Source organism: Triticum urartu, chromosome 2A (assembly GCF_056163025.1).
Source record: "Triticum urartu cultivar PI428250 chromosome 2A, HENAU_Tu73, whole genome shotgun sequence".
Classification (NCBI taxonomy): domain Eukaryota; kingdom Viridiplantae; phylum Streptophyta; class Magnoliopsida; order Poales; family Poaceae; genus Triticum; species Triticum urartu.
This window is the reverse complement of record NC_141874.1, coordinates 56,467,273-56,477,144: the sequence shown is the minus strand read 5'-3', so window position 1 is coordinate 56,477,144 and position 9,872 is coordinate 56,467,273.

Here is a 9,872-nt window from a genome sequence, read left to right as displayed (position 1 = left end):
TACTCCGTATACCATCAAATTAAGATGGCGGAGTCTGATCAAGCCGCAATGGCATTTATCACTCCATACGACCCCTTCTGTTTTAACACCATCCCTTTCAGGCTCAAAAACGCCAGTGCAACCTATCAACGCATGATTCAGACATGCCTGGAAACACAAATTGGCAAAACAGTGGAGGCATACATAGACAACGTGGTCATTAAAACCAGACACGTCGAATCCTTAATAGACAACTTGAGGCTCACGTTCGACAATCTCTAAACATATGACATCAAGCTCAATCCGGGAAAATGCGTTTTTGGCGTGCCCGCCGGAAAGATCTTGGGCTTTATCGTCTCCAGTAGAGGAATTGAAGCAAATCCGGCTAAAATCCGAGCTCTATCACATTTGGCTATCCCAACAAACCTCAAGCAAATCCAGAAATTAACTAGATGTGTGGCTGCCTTAAGCCACTTTATCTCCCAACTGGGAGAAAAGGCACTACCCCTTTATCGCCTTCTTCGGCACACCGAACACTTCGAGTGGACGGATGCGGCCACGGCCGGATTGGAAGAAATAAAAGTCGTCTTGGCCACCAACCCAATCTTGCCTCGCCAAATATCGGCGAATCAATGCTGTTATATATAGCGGCAACACACCAAGTTGTAAGCGTAGTGCTCGTCGTCGAATGAGAGACGGACGGACATAAGTTCCTGCTTCAAAAGCCGGTATACTACGTATCCACCGTCCTCACTCCGTGCAAATCACGGTACCCACATTATCAAAATATAGCATGCGCGGTCTTCATGGCATCCCGGAAACTACGACACTCCTTCCAAGAGTGTTCAATTATGGTGGCTTCCAAAGTACCACTCAATGACATAATAAATAACCGTGACGCCATGGGCCGGATTGCTAAATGGGCTATCGAGCTCCTCCTGTTCGACATAACATATAAACCATGGCGAGCCATTAAGTCGCAAGTATTGGCTGATTTCATCGCCAAATGTACGGAAGTCGAACTCCCTAAAGAGTACGGCGCGTACTCCAATTGGATCATGCAATTTGACGGCTCTAAGATGCTGGCTGGTCTGGGGGCAGGCGTCGTCCTTGAAGGAAATATGCCCTAGAGGCAATAATAAAGTTATTATTTATTTCCTTATATCATGATAAATGTTTATTATTCATGCTAGAATTGTATTAACCGGAAACATAATACATGTGTGAATACATAGACAAACAGAGTGTCACTAGTATGCCTCTACTTGACTAGCTCGTTAATCAAAGATGGTTATGTTTCCAAACCATGAACAAAGAGCTGTTATTTGATTAACGGGATCACATCATTAGTTGAATGATCTGATTGACATGACCCATTCCATTAGCTTAGCACCCGATCGTTTAGTATGTTGCTATTTCTTTCTTCATGACTTATACATGTTCCTATGACTATGAGATTATGCAACTCCCGTTTGCCGGAGGAACACTTTGGGTGCTACCAAACGTCACAATGTAACTGGGTGATTATAAAGGAGTACTACAGGTGTCTCCAAAGGTAGATGTTGGGTTGGCGTATTTCGAGATTAGGATTTGTCACTCCGATTGTCGGAGAGGTATCTCTGGGCCCTCTCGGTAATGCACATCACATAAGCCTTGCAAGCACTGCAACTAATATGTTAGTTGTGAGATGATGTATTACGGAACAAGTAAAGAGACTTGCCGGTAACGAGATTGAACTAGGTATTGGATACCGACGATCAAATCTCGGGCAAGTAACATACCGATGACAAAGGGAACAACGTATGTTGTTATGCGGTCTGACCGATAAAGATCTTCGTAGAATATGTAGGAGCCAATATGGGCATCCAGGTCCCGCTATTGGTTATTGACCGGAGACGTGTCTCGGTCATGTCTACATTGTTCTCGAACCATAGGGTCCGCACGCTTAACGTTACGATGATAGTTATTATGAGTTTATGCATTTTGATGTACCGAAGTTAGTTCGGAGTCCCGGATGTGATCACGGACATGACGAGGAGTCTCGAAATGGTCGAGACATAAAGATTGATATATTGGAAGCCTATGTTTGGATATCGAAAGTGTTCCGGGTGAAATCGGGATTTTACCGGAGTACCGGGAGGTTACCGGAACCCCCCGGGAGCCATATGGGCCTTAGTGGGCTTTAGTGGAAAGGAGAAAGGGGCAGCCCAAGGTGGCTGCGCGCCTCCCCCTCCCCTAGTCCTATTAGGACTAGGAGAGGTGGCCGGCCCCCCTCTCTCTCTTTCCCCTCGGGGAATCCTAGTCCAACTAGGATTGGGGGGGAGTCCTACTCCCGGTAGGAGTAGGACTCCTCCTGCGCCCTCCTCCTGGCCGGAGGCCCCCTCCCCCTTGGCTCCTTTATATACGGAGGCAGGGGGCACCTCTAGACACACAAGTTGATCATTGAGATTGTTCCTTAGCCGTGTGCGGTGCCCCCTGCCACTATATTCCACCTCGATCATATCGTTGTAGTGCTTAGGCGAAGCCCTGCGTCGGTAGAACACCAAGATCGTCATCACGTCGTCGTGCTGACGGAACTCATCCCCGAAGCTTTGCTGGATCGGAGCCCGGGGATCGTCATCGAGCTGTACGTGTGCTAAGAACTCGGAGGTGCCGGAGTAACGGTGCTTGGATCAGTCGGATCGGGAAGAAGACGTACGACTACTTCCTCTACGTTGTGTCAACGCTTCCGTTGCGATCTACAAGGGTACGTAGATCATACTCTCCCTCTCGTTGCTATGCATCACCATGATCTTGCGTGTGCGTAGGAAATTTTTTGAAATTACTACGTTCCCCTACAGTCCTGACATCCCCCACCGGAGATACAGTCCAATACGTACTCCAAATATTATACACAGACTCCAACAATGCAGCATAATATGAGGCCCTGTTGCATGGTCTCCGGATGGCAGTCTCCATGGGCATTCAACGACTAGAAGTGCGGGGGATTCGAACCTTGCAATATCTCAGATAAATGGGGACTTTGACGCCAAGGACCCAAAAATGGCGGCTTACCGCAACGCCGTCCTCAAAATGTCAGCTCGGTTCGAGGGGCTCGAATTCCACCATGTGGTCCGAGAAAACAATCAAGCGGCGGATATCCTCGCCCGCATCAGCTCTAAGCGCGACCCTGTCCCACCCAATATCTTCTTGGAAAGGTTGTTTAAGCCATTCGTGGTATGGGAAGGAGAGACCGGCAACAACAGTTCAGACTCGGCCACAACACCTGATACCGAACACTATGACGTAATCGGAGGCTCTGCCACCGAAATAACGCCTTCGGCCCACGAGATTATGGCTGTCATCGCCCCGTGGACAGAACCCTTCTTGGCCTACCTAACTAGGCAGGAACTACCTGAGGACCCAAATGAGGCACGTTGCATTGTGCGGCGGTCTAAAGCCTACAAGGTCCACGAGGGAGAGCTTTATAAGAAAAGCACTACCGGAGTACTTGAAAGGTGCATCTCCAAAGAGGAAGGACGGCAACTTTTGGCAGAAATTCATGCTGGACTTGGCGGCCACCACGCCGCAGCTCGGGCCCTTGTAAGCAAGGCCTTCCGTACAGGTTTTTATTGGCCGACGGCCCGAGAAGACGCACAAGATCTCGTTCAACGTTGTGTCGATTGCCAGCTTTTTGCAAACCAAAGCCATATACCACCTACCGCTCTCCAAATAATCCCCATCACTTGTCCCTTTGCGGTCTGGGGGCTGGACATGGTCGGACCCCTTAAAGGGGGAAGCCATAAGAAAAAATACCTATTGGTCATGGTGGATAAATTCACAAAATGGATAGAAGCCAAACCAGTTAAAAAGGCCGAATCCGGACCAGTGATAGACTTCATATCCGGGGTTGTACACCGTTATGGCGTCCCCCACAACATCATCACCGATAACGGCTCGAACTTTACAGCCAACGAGGTAAAAACTTGGTGCAGCAACATGGGCATTAAGCTCGATTATGCCTCTGTCTATCACCTGCAAACTAATGGTCAAGTCGAACGAGCAAATGGTCTTATCATGAGTGGCATTAAACCCAGATTAGTGTGATCCTTGAAGGAATCAGATACGCATTGGGTCGAGGAGCTTGACTCCGTACTATGGGGGCTGCGGACCACGCCGAATCGCACTATCGGATACACACCGTTCTTTATGGTGTACGGCGCAGAGGCGGTACTACCCTGCGACATAATTCATGACTCACCTCGAGTGCGCATGTACGAAGAGAAAGAAGCCGAGCATGATCGGCAGGACAGTTTGGACGCCCTGGAGGAGGAGCGTGACGTAGCTAAAGCCTGCTCCGCATTCTATCAGCAACAGGCTCGACGGTATCAAAGCAGAGAAGTACGGGCCAAAACTTATAACATTGGCGAACTCGTTCTACGCCTACCGGAGAAGAAAAAGAACAAGCTCAAGCCCAAATGGGAAGGTCCCTTCGTTATTGACAAAGTTCTGACCGGTGGAGCATACCGTCTGCGAGATGCATCGGACAGTCGACTCAAGCCAAACCCATGGAATGCAGCCAGACTCCGAAGGTTCTACGCCTAGTGCTGGACTCTGTGTTCGTCTCATTACCTCCGTCAATTTTTTATATCCGTTATCTGTCTTTTCTTTCTTTCTTTCTTCCCTTTTTCTTCACGGCCTTAAAAGGTTAAAATGTGTCTTTACTACACAATCTTGACATGCTAGGCATGTTCATTATACCTGGGGGCTTCTTATATTGAAGCTTAATATAACTATATTCCGGGCTCTACGCCCCCCGCACATGTGTTACTTTTCCACATGTACCTTTTCTTCGCCATTATATGCATCAATATGACTTAAGTTTTGGCCAAGCTGGGTTGCCTGGCTCTTGTGTTTATGCCCTACGTTCCCATTAATTCGGCTAGGGCATAAGGGGAGCACCTCTACGATTATTACTGCCGGGTCAGCCGAATGTGTACCTCAGACTGGGTGAAGCCGAAAGCTAGCGTTCTTAAGGGAATATTCGGTCAGTGAACAAAAGATGACTTTTGTTTATTGTAATACACGCACCCACATGTTTATATCCTGCATCTCTTTTTCGTAGTTCGGACATGCACATTAATGCATGCGTACCCAGGGAAAGGAACCCTTAACAGAACTATTCTCCCTGGAAGATGTTTCTTACTACCCATGTAATATAACATAGCTAGTTGGGTACTTGTCTGTTCAAGCACTTATGACCCCTACGCCTGGTTTCCACGCATACCCCGGTTTTTACATAACTGAGCGGGTATTTGGATACAATTCGGACTGTCGGGTCCGGAGGTCGAAGCGAAAAGGTCCACCATGACAAATGATTTACAATCCGGCTAGGGACAATATATGTCACTTGAAGTACACAGTCACTTAGACTGACTAAATTCTTCTTCTATACCATCCAACAGGCTGTCTAGCCTACAATCCTGTTGGGAATACTTTGCAGCTAATTTCACCTGGTCATACACCAAACTGACGGGGATCTCTTTCCCATCAGACCCCATAGGTCCGACCTCGGCCATGTGGTTCAGGTCAGTCTTGGTATACCGCGTCTTCACCATGGCCCAGGCTTCCCTTGCACCTTGTCGGCAGGCTGATATCTTCCATAATCGAAAGCGCCGCTGCGCTCCCTTGAGCACCTCTACAAGCTCCCCCATGCCTCCTGGCAGGGAGGCGGATGGCCGCAAGGCTTGGGCAATGCCCTGCATCACCTGTCGTACTTGTTCGTGCAGTTGTAAGAGCTCTGGCAGAAGGTCACCCGCAGACCCGGGCATCTCCTCTGCGGAACGACCCGTCAGCATACCTACAGATATAACTCTGTTAGCCGGTTTCTTCGCCGAACTCTATAAAAGTTCGTTCAAGCACTTACTAAAAATGTCGCGTCGAAGCCTCTTATTCTCCTTTACGGAGTCAGCAAGATGGGCTCGAACATCTTTCAGTTCAACGCCCAACCGGGTATTGGCATCTTGGAGATCGTTTTTCTCCCGCCTAACCTGCATAAGCACGCGCTTGCCAGCCTTTAGCTATCGTTGAGCATGTTGCTCATCCCCTCGCACGACCTCCGGATCCACGCCGGGGTCATCTGCAGAATCTATTATTAGATTTGCATGCATGCCGAAAACTGGTACATGTCATTCTTTTTGGTAGAAACAAGTATTACCAGATGGGGCCTTCTCGGACTCCTTCATTGCGGCAACTGCGGCCCGTAGCTGGGCTTTGCACTCCTCCAACTCTCGAGACATCTGGGTATTCTTATCCATAAGAACCTACCAAAACAACGATCCTTAAATCAGTTGTGCCAACTGTTTTATGTCTCAGGGGCTACTGATATACATAATTATTAGATTTTCTTACCCGTATATCCTTTACATACTGGTCCGTGGCTCTGGCTAGACCATTTTGAGCAGCTCGGATGTACGCATCTCCTGAGTTGAAGGCATCAAACGCCTCTTGAGAGAAACAAGCGTCACGGAGTACGGCCCGGCGACGTCTGTGATTCATGGCACTCTCCACCTCGGAATTCATAGCGGACAGCCTATCTGCATCCTCTATAGGAGGAACATCCGGTGTTGGCCCCACGTTAGCGTCTGCCTCTAAGTCCGGCTCTGGAGCCCGGCTGGTGGACGCATGGTCGGCAAGCTCCCCGGATAGGATCCGGTGAGCATTTTTTCTGCCAGGAACCATGGACGTTATTATATTTTCAAAAGACGACAACCATGGAGCGGGGTTCTTTTTCATACCTCTGCGACGGCGTCTCAGTCCTAACCGCCTTCCTTTTAAGCCTACCTGGTTTTGGTGCCCCTTGTTGGTGAGTCACTGCGGGTTCGGCATGGCGTCTTGAGGACCTTCCCTGTAAGACACCATATGTGTGTGGTAGGTGAAGTGCGAAAAAGGGATCCTTCTAGGAAGTTGGGACTCTGGTTATACTTACATGCGATGCAGGGAGCAGTCCAGGATAATCAGCTATGATGGCCACCAAGGCACCACCGCAGCTTAATTGATAGAACGTCATGTCGATGAGCTCCACAAATGTGTCTGGATCTTCTTCGAGTCCGGGGTCGAGGGCCCGGTCAGGGTCCTCTGGTTGTGGAGACGGGTTGTGGACCTCCCTCACAGCTTTTCGTAGTGTGACGCCCAGATAATTAAGCTACAGTGATCCCCCGCTAATGATGCCACGTCGCCTCGGTTACTGTTGATAAACTCTAGTTAATTCAAAACCGAAACAAATTCAAAATTTAATTACAGGAAAACAATAAAAGTTTTCAAACATTAAAATAAAAATGTTCCATTTGTACTAAATATTACATAGATAATTATGGTGTAGAAGACACAGTTTTATAAAATGCATAAATATTATAAATTGAATTAAAACAGAAGAGAAAATAAATAAAAGAAAGAAAATACAAAAGAGAAAAACAAAACAAAAAGAAAGAAAGGAAAAGGAACCCCTCCCCCCTCACTGGGCCAGACAGCCCAGCTGGCCGACCCACCTGGCCCAACCCGGCCGGCCCAACTCCTCCCCCTTAACCCCACTCCCTCCCGAAACCCTAACCGGTCTGCCCCAGTCCCACCCACTTCCCCTCGATCCCCCACGCCCCTCTCCCCTTTCCCGATCGGATCGGGGCAGCACCCCGCAGGCCACCTCACCCGAGCCGCCTCGCCGGCCGTCCTCGACCTCCTCGCCGACCACCTCTCCCACCGCCCCTCCTCTGTTCGATCCCGTCTGGATCGGGGGGAGACACTCTACTCTACTGCGCGCATGCACGCTCCGCACCGTCGCGGCCCTCTGCTTGTCGCGCCGCTCGGAGCCGCGCCCCGCGCCTCGCTCTCCGCCGCGCTCCAGCGCCCGCTCGTGGCCGCCGCCGCCCCTCGCCGTTCCCGCTTCGCTCCGCCTACGGCCCCGCCATCCCGCTCGCCGCCTCGCTCGTGTGCCGCCCGACCGTGGCCACCCTCGACGGCCACCGCGACTCCCTGCCCTACCGTGGCCCACCTCCCCTCTCCCCTGCAGCCAACGCCCAGCCCGCCTCGGCGGCACTGGTGCGCGCGCCTGCGGCGTCCACCCGGGTTCGCCCGTTAACGGGCACCTGCCCATCGCCCTCCTGCCCGCTAATCCGCTAAGGCCTCCCCAGGCCAATGACAAGTGGGGACCCGCCCCTGAACGTTTTAGAATAGTAAAAAAAGAATAAAAAATATATATAATTAGAAAAATTAATTAATTAATTAATTAACTTATTTAATCATGTTTAAATTAACCTAATAATAGATTACCCTAATTAAATACTGTTAATTAACCTAAGTCCATGACCATGGGGACCCACTGGTCAAATTGAGTCAACGGTCAATGCTGACTCAGATGTTGACTTTGGCTGGCCCCACCAGTCAGCCCCTGCTGACTGGGTAGTTGACCAAGTCAACTGGGCCCACTGGTCATCCACACAAGCCCATCTGTGGGTACACTTCTGTGTACCCATAGCAATTTAACATTTAATTTTCGAATTAAAATATTTGAATAAATTCTAAAAATGATTAAATCTTTTAAAATTAATAAAAATTAAACCGTAGCTCGGATGAAAAAACTTTGTAAATGAAAGTTGCTTAGAACGACGAGACGCTTCCGGATAAGCAGCCCGTTCGTCCGCTACACATCCCTAGCATAGCAAACACGCAACTTTCCCCCTCCGAATCATCTGTCCGAAAACACGAAACACCGGGGATACTTTCCCAGATGTTTCCCCCTTCGCCGGTATCACCTCCTACCGCGTTAGGTCACCCCTAACACAACGTATTGCCGCGTCTTGCTTTGTGTTACATTTGATTGCTCTATTATTTATTGTGTTCCCCCTCCGTTACTTCTTTCCGGTAGACTCTGAGACCGCTGCCGATGTTCGTGTGTTCGACTACATCGAAGACGACCCCTCCTACTTGCCATGACAACCAGGCAAGCCCCCCCCCCTTGATCACCAGATATTGCCTACTCTACTCTTTACTGCTTGCATTAGAGTAGTGTAACATGTTACTGGTTTCCGTTTATCCTATCCTGATGCATAGCCTGTCCTTGCTACTACTGTTGTTACCTTTACCTGCAATCCTACATGCCTAGTATAGGATGCTAGTATTCCATCTGTGGCCCTACATTCTTGTCCGTCTGCCATGCTATACTATCGGGCCGTGATCACTCGGGAGGTGATCACGGGTATATACTATATACTTTATACATGATACATGTGGTGACTAAAGACGGGTCGGCTCGTCGGAGTACCCGCGAGTGGATCTTTGTGGCGGAGCGACAGGGCAGGTTGAGACCACCTAGGAGAGAGGTGGGCCTGGCCCTGTTCAGCGTTCGTGGATACTTAACACGCTTAACGAGATCTTGGTATTTGATCTGAGTTGGGTCGTTGACCTTATACGCACTAACCGCCACGTGGGACAAGATATGGGCAACCGGCTTCGTGGTATCAGCCGAAGCATTTCGTGACGTCAGCGACTGAGCGGCGCGCGCCGGATTGGACTGGAACGCCTGTTAGGCTAGGTCTGCTTCCGGCCGCCCACGCAACGTGCAGGTGTGCTAAGGGCGATGGGCCCAGACCCCTGTGCGCTTAGGTTTAGACCGGCGTGCTGACCTCTCTGTTGTGCCTAGGTGGGGTTGCGACGTGTTGATCTTCCGAGGCCGGGCATGACCCAGAAAAGTGTGTCCGGCCAAATGGGATCGACCGTGTCGGGTAATGTGGTGCACCCCTGCAGGGAAGTTAATCTATTCGAATAGCCGTGATCTTCGGTAACAGGACGACTTGGAGTTGTACCTTGACCTTATGACAACTAGAACCGGATACTTAATAAAACACACCCTTCCAAGTGCC